We start from the raw sequence: 22,269 nt of genomic DNA on the forward strand, positions 1-22,269 counted from the left end.
GAGAGGATCTGGACAGGCAGAGGAGAGGGACCTAAAGACCTCAAAAGTGGGATCATAAAGGCATTGGGGACAATGAAGATGCCAGTCCGATCAGAGCAGAGGTTCCACAGAGAGGCAGGAAATGGCCGTATTTACAAACCAGAGAGAAAGATTTGGTACTGCTGGTCCTAAAGGAATAGGGATGGACTTGACCTTTTGAAGTGATTCAAAACCAAATGGTCAGTGCCAAGTTTTTACAATGCAAGGTCCAGGGCTGGCCACTCAAAGGTAAAGCCTTTGGTTGAAAAGTGATAGTGCTGACCAGTGTAATTAATAGAACAGCATCTAAGAGAGGTGTGTTCTCACTTGTGCATGCTGGAGAAGGAAGGGCTCTTAAAAATGATCTGGTCTAACTCACTTATTTGGCAGAAAGAGAAACAGAGACCAAGAGAAGGGAAGGCCGCCAGACAGGGGCAGTGGCAGGACTTGAATTTGGAGTCCTGTGAGATGTGCTGCCTGTGCTACCCTCCTGACTCCTCCTCCCCGGGGCAGCCAGGAAGGTAGTTTGCATTTCTCAGTTAAGCTGTTCCCAAGGAGATGGGTCAACCCAGACCCCATAGTCCCTCTGGCAAACACTGAAGGTATTATGTGGGGTTCAGCCCCATGGGTGATATTCTGTTCATGTAGAATGTGTCTGACCTACAGTCACATCGGGATCAGAGAAGGCCTTGAGTGCCTGCCAAGAGCTGGAGCTTTATCAGGCAGAGGGAGGTCTCTGGGGAGAAGGAGAAATGCAGGGCCTGGGGGCACACCCTGCTGTTGAGGAAGCTGGCCTGTGGCAGGTGGTCTGGGGGCTCCCTACTTGCACAGCCAGGTGGTCCTAAAAGGGGTACATCCCATCTGACTTTCTCCAAAAAGAGTTTGATTTCCTTTCCCAGTGCTGAGCTTGTTTCTGCCTTGACACAGTGACAAAATTGTGTTCCTTTCACCTGGGACTGGAAATCATTGAGCAGCACAGGAGCAGCAATTTAAGAAGAAAAGGCTGGCAAAGGGAATGCAGCACTGAACTACCCAAAGACCAAAATCCTTTTGTGGCCTTCAAGGCCCCTGGTGTCTGGCTGAAAGGGAGAGCACAAAGATGTGCTGCTGAAGGTCTGTGCTCCCATCACATCTCTGCTATCATGCTACTATGTGCAAGCACTCAACCTCTCTGAACCTCAGTTTCCTCATCTGTAAATTGAGGAGAATATCACCACCCTCCCTGGGCTTGTGGGAGGTTCAAACGAAGTTCAGCTCTACATAGATATTTGTCACTAATTTGCAGTCTTTCTCAACTGATCCCCTGCAAGCCCTCAGTTCCTTATCTGCTGGGGCTGGAGTTGAAAGGAACAATGAGGAGGCAGCTGAGACTTTCTGCAGAAGTGCCCCTGGATAGCAGAATCAGAGTATGACCAAAAAAGGTCCTCAGTGATAAAGGAGAATGACAGAAAGAAGGGGAGAAGAAGGAAGGGAGGTGGGTTTGGGAGGGTATGCAAAATCCATTTATTCATCTCTCATTTATTTGAGCCTACTGTGTACCAAGCACCATGCTGGGCCCTGGGGACTCAGATGAACAAGATTCTCATTCATTCATTCATTTATTCAACATACAATTATTAAGGGACTTGTATGAGGCTGCCAGGTGCTGGCATACAGAGGGAGTCAGGCAGGCAAATGAGCAATTGAAATGCAGGCTGGTGAATAGCCTAAGACAGGATGTACAGAGGGAGGCAAAGGGCATTGCAGATGGAGGGAGGCCTCCTATTCTGAGGCTGCAAGGAATGCCCCAAGGCTGGAAGGGACAGTATGTGTTGTGGTGAGAGGGGAGCCTGGAAAGGCCAAGAAAGACCCTGAATGCCACCAAGAGTTTGAACCACATGTACATAGGGAGCCACTGAGCGGCTTCCCAAAGGGAAACACCAGACTCAGATTCCAGTTTGGCTACAGTGTGGCCAAGTGAAATGGAACTAGTGGATGAAGCAAAGAGGAAAGGAAGAAGGGATGAGACTCTGGAGATGGTTGGGAGGACTGGGTGACTGATTGGCCTTTATGGGGTAGGGAGAGGGGACAGGCAGCCATGCAGCCCGTATTCACTGAAATGTTAGCAGAGCATGGTATGGGGGAGCGGAGGGGTGTGCGGGCCATCTGAGTGGACGTGTTCAGTGGACATACCAGAGCTTGAGACTGATTGGAAGTCATCAGCACATTAATCCATGTCTCTCAATACTGCCTGCCTATCACAGGCCCCAGGGAACTTATTAAGCACATGGGTTCCTAGGCCCTCCCCAGGCACACTGAATCAGAATCTCTGGAGTGCGGCCCAGCAATGTGTATATTGCAGCTCAGTGTTCCTGGTCTTTGTGGTTGTGTAGAGGATCCCCAACCAGCCACAGGTTCAGTGATTGGCTATAAGGACCCAAAGGACTTAGAAAAGCCTAACTGTGGTCTAATGATCCACAGTTATAGATCATTACAGTGAAAAGATACAGGTTAAAACCAGAAAGGGAAAAGGGAGAAACGAGGCACTAGCTTCCAATTATCCTTTCCCAGTGGAGTTGTACAGACAATGATTAATTCTCCCAGCAATAATGTGTAACAGCACATGCTAAGTGTTGTCAACCAGGGAAGCCCAACCAAGCCTTAGTGTTCAGGGTTTTTCTTGAGGGGTCAGTCATGCAGGCATGCAGCTCCTGGGGGATTGACCCCAGCTACTCAGGCTTCAGCCCCTAGAGAAATCAAATTGATACAGCAAGGCCCAAAGCCTCAGGCTTACAAAAACATTGTTAGAAGGCAGAATATTCCAAAGGCTTAGAGGTCAAGCACCTCTCAAGAGCTGGTCAAGGACCAGTCCTTTTTTTGGGATGTGCAGCGTTGTTAGAGCTAACCAACACTTTACTGCCCAGTGGTCTATATTAGAATGCACTAAGGAGCTTCCAGAATGCTCTATGGCCAGGCTGCATCCCAGACCAATCACTCAGAGTCTCTGGAGGGGGGTGTGTGGGTCTGTCCAAAGTCAGGCCCCACTGCCATAGATTGTAATTGCTACCAAAGGAGGGAGTGAGCTCATCCCAGAGTGAAGGAGGAGAGAGTGCTCACAGATGGAAGAGATGGCCAAGAACAGTGGACTAAGGAGCAGCACAGGCTGCAGACTGCAGGAAGGATGGCACACAGGGAAGGAGCGACCAAAGAAAGGGGCAGAGAACCAGGGTCCCCATGGTCTAGACAGCAAAGAGAGCGAGCAGGTAGTCAAGTCACTTAGGTGGCCTGGTGCCTTAGTCAGCTCAGGCTGCTGTAACAAATTATAATGAATTGCCAGGTAGCTTAGACAGTAATTTATTCCTCATAGTTCTAGAGGCTGGGAAGTCTGTGATCAGGCTGCCAGCATGGTTGGGACTGGATGAGGACTCTTTTCTTGGTTTCTCATACGGACGCCTCCTTGCTATATCCTCACATGGCAGAGAGAGAGAGAAGGCATGCTTGCTTATGTTTCTTCCTATAAGGGCACTAATCCCATCATGCAGGATACAGACATTCAGTGCATAGCACCTGGGAAGGCTCAGTTAGGTCCAGGGGTAGGAGCAGGGTGCCAGGAAGAGCAAAAATTTCTGTCAGCCTACCTCTCTCCTCCTCTTTCACCTCTACTTCCTCCTCCTGCTCCTCCTCCTCCTCCTTCTGATCCCCTCCCTCCTTCCCCTCTGCAGCTCTCCACTCCCCTCCTAGACTTTCTTGATAGAACCAGAAGGGAATGCTTGAATTGGCCTGGACTGCCCAGCCTGTACGGTTCTGGGAGTGGGGTGGGTGGATGGAGTGACCTCCGCAGGCCCTCCCAGCTCTGCCCTTCTGTGGTCCTGTGGTTGTGACTGGATCTCCAGGATGGATGTTGACCTTTCCAGGTCTAAGCACTGAAGATGCTTTGGTGCTTCTCCCCAGGAAGAAATTCAAAATAAAAGCAAAACCACAAACCACACAACTTTTATATGCACGCTAAAAATAAAATGGCTTTTTTCTTAAATGTTCCAATTGCAAAAGTCTGAATATTTGAAAGCTGTACCTCCTTTGCCCTCTTTTGAGTCTTGCTCTGTCACCCAGGCTGGAGTGCAGTGGCTAGATTCTGCTCACTGCAACCTCCGCCTCCTGGGTTCAAGCGATTTTCCTGCCTCAGCCTCCAGAGTAGCTAGGATTACAGGTGCGTGCCACAACGCTGGGCTAATTTTTGTATTTTTAGTAGAGACGGGGTTTCACCACGTTGGCCAGGCTGGTCTCAAACTCCTAACCTCAGGTGATCTGCCCACCTTGGCCTCCCAAAGTGCTGGGATTACAGGCGTGGGCCACCACATTCAGCCCAACCTGGTTCTTTTGTTAACCCTTTGTTCTGTGATCTTTGTCACTCCATCTCTTTTCAAAAGCTGTGTGCTATGTTTTGTTGTTGTTGTTGTTGTTGTTGTTGTTGCTGTTGTTGAGACAGGTTCTCCCTCTACCACCCAGGCTGGAGTGTAGTGGTGCGATCTCAGCTCACTGCAACCTCTGCCTTGAGGGCTCAAGTGATCCTCCCACCTCAGCCTCCTGAGTAGGTGGGACTATAGGTGTATGCCACCATGCCCGGCTAATTTTTGTATTTTTTATTGTAGAGACAGGGTCTTACCATGTTGCCCAGGTTAGTCTCAAACTCCTGGGCTCAAGCAATCCTGCTGCTTCAGCCTCCCAAAGTGCTGGGATTATAGGCATGAGCCACTGTGGCTGGCAAAAGCTGTGATATTTACAGGTTGGGGGGAACATCAAGAAAGTAGAAGCTTGCTTGGCTTGCTGGATCTTGGGAGATTTTGTTGCCATCCTAAGTCTTGGGCCTCTCTCACCTGGAGCTACAGCAGACATTTCAGCCACACCTCACAATCCTGATTTCAGCTCTCCCCTCTGACACCACATGACAACCAGGAGCTTCATTAGAAAGCCTTAGCCTGACATTGTAACCTTTACCCTGCATTGGGCAATGCCTCCCCGGGAGCCTCCCACCCTCCACTGGCCTCTATTTGTGACATTCACCTTAATGTTTGAGTGCCAAGTTCCTCCCTCTTGGTGTCCCACATCAACAAATCAGATGAATACAAAAAAATTACATAATTCCTATGAGCCAACCAGGGGGAAAGTGAAGACCAACCATCTAAGGAAATGGGGGGTGGATTATCTATCACCCCTGGTTCAAGTCGATTAAAGACATACAGACTGATCATGGATTCAAATATGGCCTGATCTAGAAGTGTGGGGAAAAACTGCCAACTCTATCAGCTTTGTCCTCAGACCCTGACACAAAAGCAGAGTTCACATCTACTGTCCCGCTTCTGACGGAGGCCACCTGTGGTCGGCAGTTCTGCTGGTTTGCGCTGCGCATGTATGAATATAGCCTCCAGATCTCCCCTAGCTTCCCACCCCATCCTTCATGCAGAGGTCACTATATGTTTGGATAGATGCCAGGGTGCCACGTGGCCATGTCTGCCAATGGGCTGGGGGACTACTATGAAAAGGCTCTGCACTTGGGGCCCTCAGGGGTACCACTGGCTCCATGAGCCTCCTATGGCAGGACAGGCTGATCCTGGTGTGCAAAGCCTGGTCATCTCACTTCCATTCCTATTCTGGGCCAAGCACTCCTGGGGCCTCAGTCTCCTGCCCCTGTGCCAGCCTGTGGGTGGTAGGATTCTGAGGTCCATGCTGGGTTAGAGCAGTAGGTCTCAGCCAGGAGATATTGTCACAACTAAGGAGAAGGTGCTGCTGGTATCTAGTGGGTCAAGGTCAGGGATGCTACTGAACATGCTACAGTGCACAGGACAGCCCTCAGAACAGAGGTCTATCTAGTCCAAAATGTCAAAGAGAAAGCCTGGGTTATGGGAAGGGGTGTCCTCCAGAGAGCATGGCCTTAGATTTTCAGCCCCTCTAAGAATGAGATGTTCCTTGTTTATTTTCTCCATCTCTCATTGGCCCAGTTGTAGGGGAGGGAAGAGTTAGACCAGGGTAGGATCCAAGCACTCCTGATCCTCTGAGCCAAATATGGTTCTCCAGATAGCACAATTTCCTCTAAAAATGCAGTCCAAGATGGAATGGGTAAGAAACCTGCTTCCTTCCATCTTCTAGTACATTGGCTTTAAAAACTCATCGTAAAAATATGAAAAAGACATTTACTGTAGCACTGTTCATAACTGAAAAAGATTAAAAACAAAAACCTAAATGTCCACTTAAAAGGACCGGATAAATAAATTATGATACATTCATGCAGTGGAATTATATGCAGTTGTTAAAAGAGTGAGGTAGCTCTAAATATAATGATATGAAACAATCTCCAAGACATTATTAAGAATCCCATGGCCAGGCACAGTGACTCACACCTGTAATCCCAGCACTTTGGGAGGCCCAGGTAGGAGGAGGGCTTGAGCTGAGGAGTTTGAGACCAGCCTGGGCAACATAGTGAGACCATATCTGTACGAAAATAAAACAATTATCTGGGCATGGTGGTGCACACCCGTGGTCTCTGCTACTTGGGAGACTGAGGTGGGAGGATCACTTGGGTCCATGAGGTCCAGGCCGCAGTGAGCTATGACTGTGCCACTGCACTCCAGCCTGGGTGACAGAGAAAGACCCTGTCTTGAGAAAGAAAAAGGATACCAGCAAGATGCAGGAACAATATGCCTGCTGTACTAATACTTGCATGAAAATATTATTTTAAAATACTATGTAAACCTAGATGCTGAGTGTGAATTAGACACGCTCAGAAAAGACACTGGTTGTCTCTTGGGAGGGGAGCTGGGGCTGGGACCGGGAAGGGATAGAAGAGAGATTTACTATTCACTCTAGGTCCTTTGCAGAATCATCATTGTGGTATGTTTCATTGAATAGAAGTTTAAATACCTTACTGAAGTCAAATCTATCACCATTTTTCTTTTGAGCTTACACTTTTAATATTTTTTTCTTGAGACAGAGTCTCGCTTTGTTGCCCAGGCAGGAGTGCAGTGGCTCAATTATAGCTCAATGCAGCCTCAAACACCCAGCCTCCAGGGATCCTCCCACCTCAGCCTCTTGAGTAGCCAGGACTACAGGCATGCAGCAGCACACCCAGCTAATTTTGCACATATATATACACACACACACACACACACACATATATATATAGAGAGAGAGAGAGAGAGAAAGAGAGAGATGGGGTCTTGTTGTGTCACCCAGGCTGCTCTGGAACTCCTGGGCTCAAGCAATCCTCCTGCTTCAGCCTCCCAAAGTGCTGGGATTACAGGCGTGAACCACAACACCCAGCCACTTTCAGTATTTTATTTAAGAAATTACTTTCTACATGTTATGGACTGAATGTTTGCGTCCCCTCAAAATGTATATGTTGAAATCCTAGCCTCCAATATAATGGTGTTAGGAGGGGGGGCCCCTGGGAAGTAATTGGAAGGGAGGAGCTCGCACGATGGGATCAGTACCTTTATAAGGAGAGATTCAGGAGAGTTTCTTCCTGTCTTTCTTGCTCTCTGCCGTGTGAGGATACAAGAAGATGGCCCTCTGTGAACCAGCAGGTGGGCCCTCCCCAGGAACCAGCCATGCTGGCACCCTGATCTTGGACTTCTAGCCTCAAGAACTTGGAGAAATCAATGTTTGTTGTTGAAGCCACCCAGTCCATGGCATTTTGTTAGAGCAGCCCCAACTAAGACACTGCTCCAATCATAAGGATATCCCCCTACGATTCCTTGTAATTGCTTTCAAAGTTTTGCTTTTCACAGCTAGATCTTTAATCAACCTGGATTTTATTTTTGGTATGATGTGAACTAGGGATCTAGTTGTATTTACTTTCCATATGGAAAATCAATTGTGCCAACACCATTTGTAGAATATTCCATCCTTTCCCCAACAATCTACAATGCAACTTCTGTCTCATTCCAAGTTTCCATGTGTCATGGGTCTTTTGCTGGGTTCCTGTTCTCTTCCAGTGGTCAATTTGTAAATCCCCTTGACAACACATCACTGTCCTAATTCCTATGACATTATAGTATGCACACAAATCTTAAACGTTCCATTACCCACCGACCTCTATGTTACTCTCATTCTTTAAAAATATTTTCACTTGTGGCTGGGCATGGTGGCTCTCACCTGTAATCCTAGCACTTTGAGAGGCCAAGGTGGGCGGATCAAGAGGTCAGGAGATCGAGACCATCCTGGCTAACACGGTGAAACCCCATCTCTACTAAAAATACAAAAAATTAGCTGGGCATGGTGGCGGGCGCCTGTAGTCCCAGCTACTTGGGAGGCTGAGGCAGGAGAATGGCGTGAACCTGGGAGGCGGAGCTTGCAGCGAGCCGAGATTGCACCACTGCACTCCAGCCTGGGTGACAGAGTGAGCCTCCATCTCACAAAAAAAAAAAAAAAAAAAATATATATATATATATATATTCACTTGTGTTCCACTAGAAGCAGAGTCTGAGTCAAGGATTTGGGTGCAAGCATTTTTTTAGAAGGTGATTCCAGGAAGCCCAGGTAAGAGGGTGGGAAGTGAAATAGGTAAGGGAAGAAAGCTAACAGACAGTGCATTAACGAGCAGGTTGCCACAAAGGGTAACTGGGGTTCAATCTCACTGGGCCCTTCAAAGTTATTCCAACTGAGGGGTGGGGAAGCTGCAATATTTATCCACCAACTCCCATTCCTCATGGCTGTTTTAAAATGCACTGAACATTTATTTTAATCAGATATGGTAAGACACATAGACATGGACATGACTGTCCTGAAGGAAAGAGTTTTTTTATACTCAAAGTTTCCTAGAAACAAGAGCCACGGCATGCTATGCAGGGATACATAGGGGGGCACCAGGGTTGGTCAAGAAGTCAAACGAGTGAGGGGAAAACATGGGCAAGAGCTTTATTTGTGGCATCCAAGGGAAAGGCAAGGTAAGCAGGCACAGGATTAGCTATTAATAGTTTGAATAATTTCATTCGGCTCTGGGGCCTAGGGCTCTCCCCAGTTTTCTGGCTCATGGCCCTGGGATGATGAGGGCAGAGGGACAGTGGCCCAATGTAAGAGCCCGATGAAGGAGGTGGTTGGGTCTATGGGCTTTGGATTGGCTGGTTTGCATATGGAAGGTGCACTTGCAGGTGAGTCCTTTACTATCTCTAGGAACTGGCTAGCCCTGGGAGGAGCATTCTCTCCAGGATCAGCAAGGCCCCAGCTGTCAAAACATCAGGAAATACAGGAAATGAAAAGGAATGATGAATACACTGAGTGTGCTCTTGAAGGCATGTAAGTGGCTGGCAATGCCGAGGGCTATGGGGAGGGCACCAATGGTGTCTGCTACACTATTCTTGGCCCCTCAATGACTACATGAATTTTAGGATCAGCCTGTCAAATTCCACAAAAACTTCTATTGGGATTTGTGTGGGAATTGCTTGAATTTATAGATTAATTTGGTGAGAAGTAATATGTTTATAACATTGAGTCCTACCATTCATAATATATACAGTATATATTTCAATTTAGTCAGTTCTTCCTTTAAGTCCCTGGGTAGTTTTTATATTTGTCTTAGTCCCTTTGTAGTGCTATGACAAAACACCTGAGACTAGGTAATTTACAAACAACTGAAGTTTATTTTCTCAGTTCTGGAAGTTCGGAAGAACAAGATCAACGCTCCAGCAGGTACAGTGTCTAGTGAGGGCCTGGTCTCTGCTTCCAAGATGGTACCTTGAATGCTGGTTCCTCTGGAGCAGACAATGCTATGGTCTCATGTGGCAGAAGGCAGATTTACCACCATCCCTAAGCCCTTTTATAAGGCACTAATCTCATACATGAGGGCTTGCCCTTATGACTTAATCACTTTTTAAAGGCCCCACTTCTTCATACTATCACCTTGGCAATTAAGTTTTAACACATGAATTTTGGGAGACACATTCAGGCTATAGCAATACTCTTCATGAAAGGTCTTGTGTATATTTTGCTAGATATATTCTCAGGATTTTGTTGCTATTGTGAATAGAATCTCTTTTTCTATTACATTTTCTTAATTTGTTATTACTGATGTATAGGAATGCTAATCTTTTTTTAAGTTGATCTTGAATTCAACAACCTTGCTAACTCTCTTACTAGTCTTAATAATTTATCTGTATATTCTTCTGGATTTTCTTCATAGGCAATTATATGGTCTGCAAGTACAGGAATTTTTCTTTCCAATTTAAAATTTTTATTTCCTTCATTTTTTTTTTTAAGATGGAGCCTCACTCTGTCGCCTAGGCTGGAGTGCAGTGGCATGATCTTGGCTCACTGTAACCTCCACCTCCCAGGTTCAAGAGATTTTCCTGCCTCAGCCTCCTGAATAGCTTGGATTACAGGCACCCACCACCATGCCCAGGTAATTTTTGTATTTTTTTTTAGTAGAGATGGAGTTTCACCATGTTGGCCAGGCTGGTCTTGAACTCCTGACTTCAAGTGATCCTCCTGCCTCGGCCTCACAAAGTGCTGGGATTACAGACATGAGCCACTGCACCTGACCTTTATTTACTTTATATATCTCACCTATTACTGCTGCAGTTTGCAGAAGAGAGGATGCCCTCAAACCTAACTTCTCCAAACCATCCCAAAGGGGAAGTCTGCTCCACATCAACAATGTTATTGTTTTTAAAGACCATAAGTCAACATGTTAGATAATAGCAAAATGATGTCCAAGGGGCAATATGAAAGCAAGACTGAGAGTCCTGGAAAGAAGGTGGCAGAGCTGCCTTTTTAAAATGGTCATCCCCTCACACCCTACCCTTCCTGCCTTCCTCCAGTTGTCAGATTTGCCTGTTGGGGTCCACACGGGGAAGGAGATAGGGGGCTGGACTGAGAGGGAGATGGAGAAGCTGCCAGAGGCCCTTTTGGATCCAGAATTGAGGCAGCAGTTCCAGCTAGGTCCAGAGGTGGGGGCTGCCCCCCAACGCCCAAGGGAATGGCACTGATTCCAAAACGTGGCAAGAACTCTCTGGCTGGGAGAGGGATGTGCTTGCTCCCTTGAATCACCTGAGCCCAGGCTGGAAGGCCCAAGGGGGAGCACAGGCCAGCCCACTCCAGCCCCATCCCCTCCCTTTAACCCTAAGCTATTCACTCTCCCAGATTCCACTCCCTTTTCCTAAGTGACCTCCCTGCAAAGTCTGCAGAGAGCAGCACTCCTTTGTGCCAGCTCACCCCGCACTGTCCTGTCTTTCAGCAACCCCCATGGGTATGAACTTGAGATGATTCATTTTCCTAAAAGCCTCTTTCGGGTGAGGGAAGGCGTGGGTGGCTCTGCAAGGTTTGGAGTGGGGGCTGCCTCTTCTCAGAGCCACTGGGAGAGCCAGTGTCACCCTCCATGGTGGGTGTCTGCGGGCTGGGGAGCAGCCATGGATGACACCATCTTTGCAGGCAGCCCAGGTCATCCCCAGTGGTCTAGGAGACTGGGGGTGCACCAACTCCCACTCCCAACAGGGCCGAGGCTCCTTCCTCACCTAAGAGGTGACTTTCTTGAAGAGTGGGGACAGAGGAGCTGGCAACCTGTGCGGCGTAGGCACCTGGGAACAAATCTGCGGCTCAGTCTCAGAGAGAAGTCTCCTCCAACACAGCTATTGCAGAAATGGGGAAACTGGGCCTAGAGGGAAGGGGGCTTGCCCAAATCACCAGCCCTGGAATGTTTTGCGCTTTCAGGGTGGATCTCCCAAGAAATGCATTTAATGGCACTGCTGCCTCTGGTCACCCACCTCGAGGTGTGGTGGGCCTGGACAGTCACCTTGACTGAGGGCCAGGCTGATGAAGTCAAACCTACCACTCAGGAAGGAGACCCAGCCCTTCTCCAGGCAGAGTTCGAATGTGAAGACTGCCTTCTTTGGGCCTCAGTTTCCCCACCTGAATTGCAAGGGCCCTTCTAGCTCCTACAGTCTGGGCCAGGCTTTTCCTCTGAGCCCCAGTCAGCCTGGAGGACCAGGGCTACATCTTCCTTGGACAGAGACCCACCATAGGGGTGGCAGGACATAGGGGTGGGGGTAGGCAAGGTTCCTGTAGGGAGGTGAAGCCGTCATCAGAGATGGTGTCTGCAGGCAGTGGGTGTATCATGGCTCTGCTACTACTTGCTGAGTGACTTCCCCATTCTGGACCTCAGTTTCCCCATCTGTTTTACGGAGATAATATGCCTGCCTACATATCTGGGGACTTGGATGTGTGTGTGGGCTAGTTGCAGTGTTTCTTAGGTGTGGTCCTGGGGCAGCCTGCACCACCCCATAGAGATTTCTGGGCCCCATCCTAGGCTCACAGGATCAGAACTCTGGGAATTTGCATTTACACAGGCATCCGGGTGATTCAGACACATGATTGAAGAAGCACTAATAGTATATTGTAAGCTCTTTATAAAAGGTAAATTCATAGCTGCCTTTTAATAAACATAAATTTCATCTTCCCTTCCTCAGTTAAGGACACACAACCCAGGTGAAAATCACTCTGCCTTTCCAGATGCGGAATCTTATCTTTCCACTAAGATTCTGTTAACTGTTACTTTCTGTAGTTTGTATTCCAAAACAATGGGTATATCTTTCCATTTTTTCAATATAAATGTTTAGGTTGGATGTGCTTTTTCAAATGGGACACACACTCACACCGTTTAGAATTCCAGCTATGGCTTGTCAGGCCTCTGAGCCCAAGCCAAGCCATCGCATCCCCTGTGACTTGCACATATACACCCAGATGGCCTGAAGTAACTGAAGATCCACAAAAGAAGTAAAAATAGCCTTAACTGATGACATTCCACCATTGTGATTTGTTCCTGCCCCACCCTAACTGATCAATGTACTTTGTAATCTCCCCCACCCTTAAGAAGGTTCCTTGTAATTCTCCTCACCCTTGAGAATATACTTTGTGAGATCCACCCCTGCCCGCAAAACATTGCTCTTAACTTCACTGCCTAACCCAAAACCTATAAGAACTAATGATAATCCATCTCCCTTCGCTGACTCTTTTTGGACTCAGCCCACCTGCACCCAGGTGAAATAAACAGCCATGTTGCTCACACAAAGCCTGTTTGGTGGTCTCTTCACAAGGACGCGCATGAAATTTGGTGCCCTGACTCGGACCAGGACCGCACCCTGTAGCCTTTCTGTGCAAATAACTTGACCTTACTGTTTTAGCCTAACCCTCATGTCTGCGTGCAGTGGCTGCCACTGCTTTAATACTTTTAGAGGCCCTAAAAATCACAGACTATGCTCAACTCACTCTCTACATTTCTCATAACTTCCAAAATCTATTTTCTTCCTCATACCTGATGCATATACTTTCTGCTCCCCGGCTCCTTCAGCTGTACTCACTCTTTGTTAAGTCCCACAATTACTATTGTTCCTGGCCCGGACTTCAATCTGGCCTCCCACATTATTCCTGATACCACACCTGACCCCCATGACTGTATCTCTCTGATCCACCTGATATTCACCCCATTTCCCCATATTTCCTTCTCTCCATGTCTCTACCCCTTCTCTGCTTTTCTGGGGGAGGGGCAAGTACACCTCAATCCCTTCTCCTTCACCCTTAGTGGCAAGTCCTGCTTTTCTGGGGAAGGGGCAAGTACCCCAACCCCTTCTCTCCTTGTCTCTACCCCTTCTCTGATTTTCTGGGGCAGGGGAAAGAACCCCTCAACCCCTTCTCCTTCACCCTCAGTGGCAAGTCCCACTTTTCTGGGGGAGGGGCAAGTACCCTAACCCCTTCTGTCCATGTCTCTACCCCTTCTCTGCTTTTCCTGTCTTGGTCCTTCACCCTTAGCAGCAAGTCCCGCTTTTCTGGGGAAGCGGCAAGTACCCCAACCCTTTCTCTCCTTGTCTCTACCCCTTCTCTGCTTTTCTGGGGAAGGGGCAAGTACCCCAACCCCTTCTCTCCATGTCTCTACCCCTTCTCTGATTTTCTGGGGCAGGGGAAAGAACCCCTCAACCCCTTCTCCTTCACCCTTAGTGGCAGGTCCCGCTTTTCTGGGGAAGAGGAAAGTACCCCAACCCCTTCTCTCCTTGTCTCTACCCCTTCTCTGATTTTCTGGGGCAGGGGCAAGAACCCCTCAACTCCTTCTCCTTCACTCTCAGCGGCAAGTCCCACTTTTCTGGGGGAGGGGCAAGTACTCCAACCCCTTCTCTCTGTGTCTCTACCACTTCTCTGCTTTTCTGGGGGAGAGGCAAGTACCCCGACCTCGTATCTCTGCACCCCGATCCCTTCTCTGCTTTTCTGGAGGGCAAGAAACCCCCACCCCTTCTCCGTGTCTCTACTCTTTTCTCTGGGCTTGCCTCCTTCACGATGGGTAAGCTTCCACCTTCCATTCCTCTTTCTTCTCCCTTAGCCTGTGTTCTTAAGAACTTAAAACCTCTTCAACTTTCACCTGACCTAAAACCTAAATGCCTTATTTTCTTCTGCAATGCCGCTTGACCCCAATACAAACTCGACAGTAGTTCCAAATAGCCAGAAAACTGCACTTTGAATTTTTCCATCCTGCAAGATCTAAATAATTCTTGTAAAATAGGCAAACGGTCTGAGGTGCCTGAAGTCCAGGCATTCTTTTACACATCAGTCCCTCTCTAGTCTCTGTTCCCAGTGCAACTCATCCCAAATCTTCCTTCTTTCCCTCCTGCCTGTCCCCTCAATCCCAACCCCAAGCGTCGCTGAGTCTTTCTAATCTTCCTTTTCTACAGACCCTTCTGACCTCTCCCCTCCTCACCAGGCCGAGCTAGGTCCCAGTTCTTCCTCAGCCTCCGCTCCTCCACCCTATAATCCTTTTATCACCTCCCCTCCTCACACCCAGTCTGGTTTACAGTTTCGTTCAGTGACTAGCCCTCCCCCACCTGCCCAGCAATTTACTCTTAAAAAGGTGGCTGGAGCTAAAGCCATAGTCAAGGTTAATGCTCCTTTTTCTTTATCCCAAATCAGATAGTGTTTAGGCTCTTTTTCATCAAACATAAAAAACCCAGCCCAGTTCATGGCTCATTCAGCAGCAACCCTGAGATGCTTTACAGCCCTAGACCCTAAAAGGTCAAAAGGCCATGTTATTCTCAATATACATTTTATTACCCAATCTGCTCCCAACATTAAATAAAACTCCAAAAATTAAATTCCGGCCCTCAAACCCCACAACAGGATTTAATTAACCTCGCCTTCAAGGTGTACAATAATAGAAAAAAGTTGCAATTCCTTGCCTCCACTGTGAGACAAACCCCAGCCACATCTCCAGCACACAAGAACTTCCAAATGCCTGAACTGCAGCAGCCAGGCGTTCCTCCAGAACCTCCTCCCCCAGGAGCTTGCTACACGTGCCGGAAATCTGGCCACCAGGCCAAGGAATGCCCACAGCCCAGGATTCCTCCTAAGCGTGTCCCATCTGTGCAGGACCCCACTGAAAATCGGACTGTTCAACTTACCTGGCAGCCACTTCCAGAGCCCCTGGAACTCTGGCCCAAGGCTCTCTGACTGACTCCTTCCCAGATCTTCTCGGCTTAGCGGCTGAAGACTGACGCTGCCCAATCACCTCGGAAGCCCCGTAGACCATCACAGGTGCCGAGCTTCTGGTAACTCACAGTGGAGGGTAAGTCCATCCCCTTCTTAATCAATATGGAAGCTACCCACTCCACAATACCTTCTTTTCAAGGGCCTGCTTCCCTTGCCTCCATAACTGCTGTGGGTATTGATGGCCAGGCTTCTAAACCTCTTAAAACTCCCCAACTCTGGTGCCAACTTAGAAAATACTCTTTTAAGCACTCCTTTTAGTTATCCCCACCTGCCCAGTTCCCTTATTAGGCTGAGACACTTTAACTAAATTATCTGCTTCCCTGACTATTCCGGGATTACAGCTACATCTCATTGCCACCTTTCTTCCCAATCCAAAGCCTCCTTTGCATCCTCCTCTTGTATTCCCCGACCTTAACCCACAACTATAAGATACCCCTACTCCCTCCTTGGTGACCGATCATGCACCCCTTACCATCTCTTTAAAACCTAATCACCCTTACCCCACTCAATGCCAATATCCCATCCCACAGCACGCTTTAAAAGGATTAAAGCCTGTTATCACTCGCCTGCTACAGCATAGGCTTCTAAAACCTATAAACTCTCCTTACAATTCCCCCATTTTACCTGTCCAAAAACAGAACAAGTCTTACAGATTAGTTCAGGATCTGCGCCTTATCAACCAAATTGTTTTGCCTATCCACCCCGTGGTGCCAAACCCATATACTCTCCTATCCTCAATACCTCCCTCTACTACCCATTATTCTGTTCTAGATCTCAAACATGCTTTCTTTACTATTCCTTTGCACCCTTCATCCCAGCCTCTCTTTGCTTTCACTTGGACTAACCCTGACACCCATCAGTCCCAGCAGCTTACCTGAGCTGTACTGCCGCAAGGTTTCAGGGACAGCCCTCATTACTTCAGCCAAGTTCTGTCTCATGATTTAGTTTCTTTCCACCCCTCCGCTTCTCACCTTATTCAATATATTGATGACCTTCTTCTTTGTAGCCCCTCCTTTGAATCTTCTCAACAAGACACACTTCTGCTCCTTCAGCATTTATTCTCCAAAGGATAGCGGGTATTCCCCTCTAAAGCTCAAATTTCTTCCCCATCCATTACCTACCTCGGCATAATTCTTCATAAAAACACATGTGCTCTCCCTTCTGATCATGTCCGATTAATCTCCCAAACCTCAATCCCTTACAAAACAACAACTCCTTTTCTTCCTAGGCATGGTTAGTGCGGTCAGAATTCTTACACAAGAGCCAGGACCGCACCCTGTAGCCTTTCTGTCCAAACAACTTGACCTTACTGTTTTAGCCTAGCCATCATGTCTCCGTGCAGCGGCTGCCACTGCTTTAATACTTTTAGAGGCCCTAAAAATCACAAACTGTGCTCAACTCACTCTCTACATTTCTCATAACTTCTGAAATCTACTTTCTTCCTCATACCTGATGCATATACTTTCTGCTCCCTGGCTCCTTCAGCTGTACTCACTCTTTGTTAAGTCCCACAATTACCATTGTTCCTGGCCCGGACTTCAATCTGGCCTCCCACATTATTCCTGATACCACACCTGACCCCCATGACTGTATCTCTCTGATCCACCTGATATTCACCTGATTTCCCCATATTTCCTTCTTTTCTGTTCCTCACCCTGATCACGCTTGATTTATTGATGGCGGTTCCACCAGGCCTAATCGCCACACACCAGCAAAGGCAGGCTATGCTATAGTACAAGCCACTAGCCCGCCTCTTAAAACCTCTCATTTCCTTTCCATCGTGGAAATCTATCCTCAAGGAAATAACTTCTCAGTGTTCCATCTGCTATTCTACTACTCCTCAGGGATTATTCAGGCCCCCTCCCTTCCCTACACATCAAGCTTGAAGATTTGCCCCCACCCAGGACTGGCAAATTAGCTTTACTCAACATGCCCTGAGTCAGATAACTAAAATACCTCTTAGTCTAAGTAGACACTTTCACTGAATAAGTAAAGGCCTTTCCTACAGGGTCTGAGAAGGCCACCGCAGTCATTTCTTCTCTTCTGTCAGACATAATTCCTCAGTTTAGCCTTCCCACCTCTATACAGTCTGATAAAAGACCAGCCTTTGTTAGTCAAATCAGCCAAGCAGTTTTTCAGGCTCTTAGTATTCAGTGAAACCTTTATATCCCTTACGGTCCTCCATCTTCAAGAAAAGTAGAACAGACTAAAGGTCTTTTAAAAACACACCTCACCAAGCTCAGCCACCAACTTAAAAAGGACTGGACAATACTTTTACCACTTTCCCTTCTCAGAAGTCAGACCTGTCCTCAGAATGCTACAAGGTGCAGCCCATTTGAGCTCCTGTATAGAGGCTCCTTTTTATTAGGCCCCAGTCTCATTCCAGACACCAGACCAACTTAGACTGTGCCCCAAAAAACTTGTCATCCCTACTATCTTCTGTCTAGTCATACTCCTATTCACCGTTCTCAACTACTCATACATGCCCTGCTCTTGTTTACACTGCCGGTTTACACTGTTTCTCCAAGCCATCACAGCTGATATCTCCTGGTGCTATCCCCAAACTGCCACTCTAAACTCTGGAAGTAAATAAATAATCTTTGCTGGCAGGACTATGCTGAATCTCCTTAGGCACTCTCTAATCAGATGTCCTAGGTCCTCCCAATTCTTAGACCTTTTATACCTGTTTTTCTCCTTCTTATTCCATTTAGTTTCTCAATTCATCCAAAACCGTATCCAGGCCATCACCAATCATTCTATATGACAAATGTTTCTTCTAACAACCCCACAATATCACCCCTTACCACAAGACCTCCCTTCAGCTTAATCTCTCCCACTCTAGGTTCCCACGCCGCCCCTAATCCCGCTTGAAGCAGCCCTGAGAAACATCGCCCATTCTCTCTCCATACCACCCCCCAAAAATTTTCACCACCCCAACACTTCAACACTATTTTGTTTTATTTTTCTTATTAATATAAGAAAGCAGGAATGTCAGACCTCTGAGCCCAAGCCAAGCCATCGCATCCCCTGTGACTTGCACATATACACCCAGATGGCCTGAAGTAACTGAAGATCCACAAAAGAAGTAAAAATAGCCTTAACTGATGACATTCCACCATTGTGATTTGTTCCTGCCCCACCCTAACTGATCAATGTACTTTGTAATCTCCCCTACCCTTAAGAAGGTTCTTTGTAATTCTCCTCACCCTTGAGAATGTACTTTGTGAGATCCACCCCTGCCCGCAAAACATTGCTCTTAACTTCACTGCCTAACCCAAAACCTATAAGAACTAATGATAATCCATCTCCCTTCACTGACTCTCTTTTCGGACTCAGCCCACCTGCACCCGGGTGAAATAAACAGCCGTGTTGCTCGCACAAAGCCTGTTTGGTGGTCTCTTCACAAGGACATGCATGAAAGCTTCCTCTCAAATTATTAGCCCTTTTCTGCCAGGGAGTAGTTTTTCCCAAGGAGTTCTGGAAGACAAGACCCTGGACAGAGGCTGGTGGTACCCCCCCTCCCGCCCCACCGCTCATCAGAATTGCTGGATCATGACTGACCCCTAGTGGCGGCTTCTCTGCTTAACTGTCAGCCCATGGACTGGGGTGTGACCCCCAATGCTGCTGCAGAAGCTTTCACCCGTCCTGGGCCACCCCTGCCATCTGTGGAGAAAGGCCTGTCCCTTGTCTTCTGAGCCCAGCTGGCCTCACAGGCATTCAGCAGATTGGAAAGTCTAAGCATGTGCTGGGCTGGGCTCCCCCACGCCCCTTTTTGGAGTGAGGCAGAGTGCATTCCAGCCCCCAGCATCCCTGCTGTTTATTCCCACCCCTCACCCCCGCCCCCATACACACTCACAAGTACAAACACGGGCGCAGTCACGGGCACACACCGCCACGGAGAGCATTTCCACTTCCAGCCTCGGCAGAGCAGTCTCCTTATAGGGAAGTTAACGAGGCAGTAAAGGCTCAGGGGTCAGGGAGGACCTCTGTCGGGAGGCGGCTGCTAGACCCAGTTCTGCCTCTGACTTGCTGGGGGTCCTTGAGAAAGTTGCTTCTCCTCTTTGGTTTCAGTTTCCCCAGCTGAGAAATGGAGGGTTTGGCCAAATGGTCTAAGGTTCTGGGAACCTCTAACTTAGAGCCCGTAACTGGTGGTCAAGATGAGGGAGAGTCCCTCGGGGTCAGCTGAATGCCTGAGAGGCAGGACAGGCCCAAAGGTGAGCAACTTGAGCACACCAGGTGGGCTCCGAGCTGGAGGTGAGCCCCACAGCCTGCAGAGCAGCCCTGGACTCGTGAGCCCCATCGCACCCGTCCAGGGGGACTTCAGAGATGTGGAATCCAGCCTCCTCTAGTATTGCAGAGCTGGGGGATGGGAGCTGCGGATTCTGACACCACAGCTGCCTTATATATGCCAGATGGGCTGGGGCAAGACACACCCCTTTCTATGAAATGAGCAGTCAGTCCAAATAGATGAGCTAAAGAAAGGCTGTGGGAGGGACCCAGCTCTAGCCTGAGGCTACAGACTGGCTTCCAGGGTACTCAAGCAGCTGCCTCTGGGGGAGGGGTCCCAGGTATGAGAGGCAGGGCTCAGAATCTAGGCCAAGCCTCCACAGGACCCCCCTCTGGAGAGCTCGGAGCAGTCTCGGGGGGAGGGTCAGCAGGCAGCAAGTGCACTAGGAGCATCTTTCACAAGGCACCCAATATTGCATCTGCTCCAATAGGCAGCGAGTTGGAAAGTGGATGGAATAGGCAGGGTGGCAGCTGCTCCCCAGGACCAGGAGTCCAGCCCAGCACCCACCCAAGTCCACCTCAGGCCTGCTCAATTGGGTTGATCCATGCTCTGGGCCCTCTGGCCCCACCCTCAGAGGGAGGGGTTTGGGGCAACCAGGTGAACTGGCCCTTGCGGGAGGCAGGCAGCCCCTCACCAGGATCCCCACCCCCACCTCTCCAGCCCCCCTCATTCCCTGATCCTTCCACCTGCTCTCCTGCCCCAGTAGTTTCCTCTGCTCACTCTCATCCCTTTTCCTGCTCCCAGGCTCACCTGCTCAGATGTCCTTGACTCTCCTCTGAGTCTCCCTCTTTCCAAGCCGCCTCCCCTCTACCTAGCACAGTCTCCCTGAAGACACCAGAGTACACAAGCTCAATTTCCCGCACCTCACCTTTACTCCCAGACATGGGAGAGAGATGACATGAAGACCCGAACACCACTTGGCAAGAGATCTGGGGTGTGCAGGGGGGCAGATCTGAGGCTGTGGAAGCTCCAGGGGCTCCCTGCAGAAGGCTGCATTTAAGCTGGGTTTTGAATGTGGCTCTGAGCTGAGACCTCTCCTTGAAGCTCCAGACCAGGAGCCAGCTGCCAGCTGGACCACTTCATTTGGTGTCTCAGAGGAACCTTGCACTCCATAAGTCTAACTCTGAACCCAGAAAATGCCCCCATCTCAGCCCTGTTTCTTCTCAGGGAAAGCACTACCTCATACCCAGTTCTGCACCAAACCCAAACTATGAGCGCTCTGGATAAGCCAGTGCCAAGAGGGAAAGAGCTCTGAATGCCAAGCCAAAACATGTGAGTTTTAACTCCACCTCCAGCTCCGAGAGTTGTGGGTAGGGAAGGGCCTTAGTCCATTTTGCTGTAGAAAGACCAGTCTGGCACTGTATTGTACATGGATGACAGGGGAAGAGTGAGGGTGGAGAGACCAGAAGGAGGGCAGGACTGGGGAGGTAGGGACATGGCTGTAGCAGTGGAGATGGGAGAACAGACAGGACTTGGTGGTTACTTGGATGAACCAAGGGAGGGATCAGGAAGAGACACCCAGTTTTGTACCAGATGTCTAGAGTGTGGGATGCCATTTATTGCTCGAGGGAAGAGGAGGAGGAAGAGGTACGGCATGGGAGGAGATAGCTGAGCTCTCTCTTGAATGTCACTTGAAGTCCCCAAGGAGAGACAGGCCTGCCAGCACCTTCATGAACTGCTTCAGCCAGCCCTTGGGGCACCTGTGGTCCCTGGCCATCTCGACTCTCCCCTTTGTGCCTGTCAGCTGCCATGGGGGTCAGTTGCACAAGGGCCCAGCAGGTCTGTGTGTTTTCCCAGGGGACTGCCGCATGGCCAATGCTGAGGAGAAGCTGATGGACGACCTTCCCTTCTGAACAAAACCCGTTACAACTACCTGATCCGCCCAGCCACCAGCAGAGGCCCTCACAGCTCATCTCCATTGAGATGGAGCTCTCCCTGGCCTAGCGTGTCAGCATGGTAGGTGCAGAGGGTAGCTGTGGCTCAGGCTCAGGCGAAGAGGCAGCTCATGCCCACACACCAAGCGATCATTGGCCAGAGGAATGAAATTACTAGGGTTGACTTAGACTTACCATTACATGGCAGGGAGGCTGCAGAAGAGTCCATGAAGTTCATAGGTGTCCAACATTTAATGAAGTCAAGGTTTTGTTTACAAAGAAGAAATAAGGGTGGGAGCGGGATGACCACTGGGTAGGCAGCCGATGGGCCTGCTCAGCTGAGTCTCCAGCACGACCATAAGCTTCTCCTCATCCTCACAGCCCCACCTTATTATCTCCCTCAACCCTGCTCAACAGATGACCTTACATGCTGCCTACTTGTTGGGGGAAATAAGAACCAGACTGGGGGAATTGACGGGTACAGAGGCCCAGGTGTAGGGGCAGGACCAGAGGCAGTGCAGCGCCTACTGAGCCAGGCGGGTGAGGGTCTGGACAGTGTGTGTGGCTGCTGCAGGCATGGAAAGGAGGCGCAGATGG

The 22,269-nt window shown here is 48.9% G+C and overlaps 1 pseudogene; it reads left to right on the forward strand.

Annotated features, from left to right (window-relative positions):
* Positions 1–9,073: 9,073 nt before the first annotated feature.
* LOC100968877 (uncharacterized) lies at positions 9,074–20,798 on the forward strand (annotated as a pseudogene).
* The last annotated feature ends 1,471 nt before the right edge of the window (positions 20,799–22,269 follow it).

Source organism: Pan paniscus, chromosome 12, assembly GCF_029289425.2.
Source record: "Pan paniscus chromosome 12, NHGRI_mPanPan1-v2.0_pri, whole genome shotgun sequence".
NCBI classification, from domain to species: domain Eukaryota; kingdom Metazoa; phylum Chordata; class Mammalia; order Primates; family Hominidae; genus Pan; species Pan paniscus.